The sequence below is a fragment of the Rutidosis leptorrhynchoides genome, chromosome 10 (assembly GCF_046630445.1).
Source record: "Rutidosis leptorrhynchoides isolate AG116_Rl617_1_P2 chromosome 10, CSIRO_AGI_Rlap_v1, whole genome shotgun sequence".
NCBI classification, from domain to species: Eukaryota; Viridiplantae; Streptophyta; class Magnoliopsida; order Asterales; family Asteraceae; genus Rutidosis; species Rutidosis leptorrhynchoides.
In genome coordinates this window covers 279,350,551-279,354,119 of record NC_092342.1, presented here as the reverse complement: position 1 = coordinate 279,354,119, position 3,569 = coordinate 279,350,551, and positions in this window count along the sequence as shown.

Sequence of the window (3,569 nt, the reverse complement as noted above, 5' to 3'; positions counted from 1 at the left end):
TAATTAATATTTATTATTATTGATATTATTATTATCACCTCATTATTATTATTATTAAAGATAAGTATTATTATTACCATTAGCATTATTATCATTATCATTATGAGTATAAGTATTATTATTAACATTATTAACATTACTATCATTTATACTATTACTAGTAACATTATTATTAATATAAGAACTATATTATTATTACTATTTACAATATTACTATTAATTTTATTATCATTACGATTACAATAAAAATTGTTATTAAAATACTTATATAAAAGTAGATATATAGATATAAAAATATAACCAATTGAAATAATATATATATATATATATATATTAATATATATATAACTTGTTCGATTACGAGTATATGTATTAATGTATATATAAATGATATAGGTTCGTGAATCCGAGGCCAACCCTACGCTTGTTCAATGACGTCATATGTATTTTTACTACAAAATACAGTATAGTGAGTTCATTTGCTCCCTTTTACTCTTTACATTTTTGGGACTGAGAATACATGCGCTACTTTTACAACTGCTTTATTAAATGCTTTTGAAATACATTTTGAACTGCGAATACATGAAATGCTTTTATAAATGTTTGACGAGATAGACACAAGCAAAATATTTCTCGAATGAATTATGTGGACGTGATAATTGCCACCATTGAATTATGTGGACGTGATAATTGCCACAATTGATATGAATATTTTTCCCCTGATTATTATTGCTTGGTAACCTAAGAATTAGAATCGGGTATGGCCCTAATTCACGCGAATCCTAAAAGTAGCTACCGGGTTTAACACCCCTACCCAGAATGTTCACTAGACGGAAGGGCTAGTGGGCGTGGTGTTTAGTACTTCGAAGTTTATATGATTATTATACAGACGAAATGTTCTGTTTTGGGAATATTATTATGCGCAATATATGTTAAGGTCGGTTACCAAGCCAAGCTATGAAAGCAATGAAAAGTGAATGTTATGTATCGAGAGAATGATTTTATACATAGGTTATGTGTATGTTATTTTTGTGCACGAGATATGTGTACGGTTACAAAGATTTGTTAAAATGGTTTCGTACACGAGAAAGGTGTACTGTATTTAAAAGATATCGCATGTACATTACAGGTGGGTATAGGATTCGGGCCCATTTGTACCATGCAGGATTTAAATCTTGTGGTCTATCAAAATGATGAATTTTATTGTTTTATGATAAACTTATGAACTCACCAACCTTTTGGTTGAAACTTGAAAGCATGTTTATTCTCAGGTATGAAAGAAACATTCCGCTGTGCATTTGCTCATTTTAAAGACAGTATTTGGAGTCGATCATCGCCATGGAACCAGTTGTTGGTGACTTCGTCCAGATGGATTAGGACGTGTCCTTTCATAGAGAGCCTATTGACCATGTAAATGTCTATTGTCCGTTGGACTAAAATATGTTTGTACTTCAGTCGACAGGTTTCGTATAAAACACGTGGCTCCTTTTCTTGTACAAACTAATTTAGGAACACCCTAAAAATGGGTGCACACACTATTTCAATAAACAAATAGAATGTTATGCTCCTAAGGGGTTGACACGTGTGTAGGGGTGTTCATAATATCCGAATACGAATCCACAATCCGAATTATTCGAAAACCCGATCCGAAAATATTCGAAAATTCGGATATCCGGATTTTCGGATTCGGATACCGGATCGATTTTTCATAATTTTCGGATATTCGGATAATCCGATATCCGAAATTAATTCACTTATTGTTGAAATATATTTATATTTATATATTAGTGGGCCTAGTGGGGGTTACTGCTTAATAGGCTGTATACCTTTTTAGAGTAAAAATAGATGGCAGATGGGCGATAGAAAACAAGGGACCCAAAAACATTCGTTAGAAAATCCTAGATCTAAAATTAAACTCTGATGTTTTACTTTTTCACGAGTCATCCTCACCTAATCTTGTTCATCTCATCTTCATTATTCCTCTCAGCTCTATATATTCACATATTCTTACAACTATTTATTATATGTAATTTACAACTGATCACTTTGGTATTACAATATGGACTTAACACATGGTCAATCGATTATATGTCTCTATTACAAGTTGTAATTTACAACAATTTATTTCATGTGTTGTCCAATCGATTATTACATGTAATTTACAATTGATTTTTTTTGTTACTTTTACCCAATTCTTAACAATAATTAATTATTTTTATTTTGTTCATCACACTTGAAGTTTGATTAACAGGAGGCTTGGAAAAAGTTTAATTAAGAGGAGTTCTACTAAGTGGTTTGACAATGATGTTTGTTTAACTTTTGTAGTCACATATGCTCAAATTATATTTTGTGAAAGAAGATATGCACAGCATGTTCATTTTTTTTTTTTTTGAATTTTAAGATGCGGTTCGGATATCGGATAATCCGATATCCGAATCCTAAATTTTGGATATCCGGATTTCGGATATCCGAAATTTCGGATTCGGATGGCCAAAATCACTATCCGAATTTTCAGATATCCGAAATTCGGATATTCGAATTTTCGAATATCCGGTTTTGAACACCCCTACACATGTGATATACTTCTGCATTCCATTGGTTGTCTTGTAAGGTCACTTGTCAACCGCCGACTTGTGTCCTTATTTCTCGATGTAAGTTGAATGAGCATGCTTGATGTAGAAAACACATGAAACAATTATGTCTTTAAGTGACATAATTTTTGGTGTTTTTGTGCTGATACTTATTCTGCTAGTTCTTCTATATGTCTTCTGCTGGGTCAACAGTCATCCTTCTGTTGTCTTCATGAGGTCCCGTCTTTTAACTATCATGTGCTGATAGTTAAGGAAACACGCTAAAACACTATGACACATCATGCAATGTTGTTTGACTTAGAACAATTTAAGTGAACATATGTTGGCAACACATAACAATTAGTGCTAATAGCTATGTTTTTTTTCATAAAAATTAGCCTAAATTAAATTTCAGGCAGGATTTAAAACTCATGGAAATTTGATTTTACTATTTTCATGGCGTCTCAAATTTATTTTTGATTTTATTTTATTTTTTTTAAAAAAAAATTCCTACTTATTGGCCGGAGGTCCACTCGGAAGCAATCTCTCTATCCGTTGAATAGAGAGAGGGATGACTTTCTCTACTTTTGAGAGTGTTTTCACTCTGGGTGGAGAGATGACTTGTCTTTATTCTCGGATAGAGGAATGATTGTCTACATCTCACATTCCCCATACACCACTTATGTGGTATTGGGTTTTGTTGTTGTTATTGATGTAACAACCCAACATCGTTTTACCAAAAACATGACTTAATTTTTTAATTTTTTTTAACAGACAATCTGGACGGCGTCCAGTTATCTGGACGTCGTCCAGCAGTGAAGACCAGGACGGCGTCCAAGCCATTTGGACGGCGTCCAAATGAACTAAAAGTTTCTGCTCAGTTTTTCAAATTCACGCGGGCGGAAAACCCGCTTCCCAACACTTTTTAAACGAAACGGTTTTCACAACACATTAGTATAATTATAATTAAGAGATTTCCACAATAAAATCGAGTTTTAC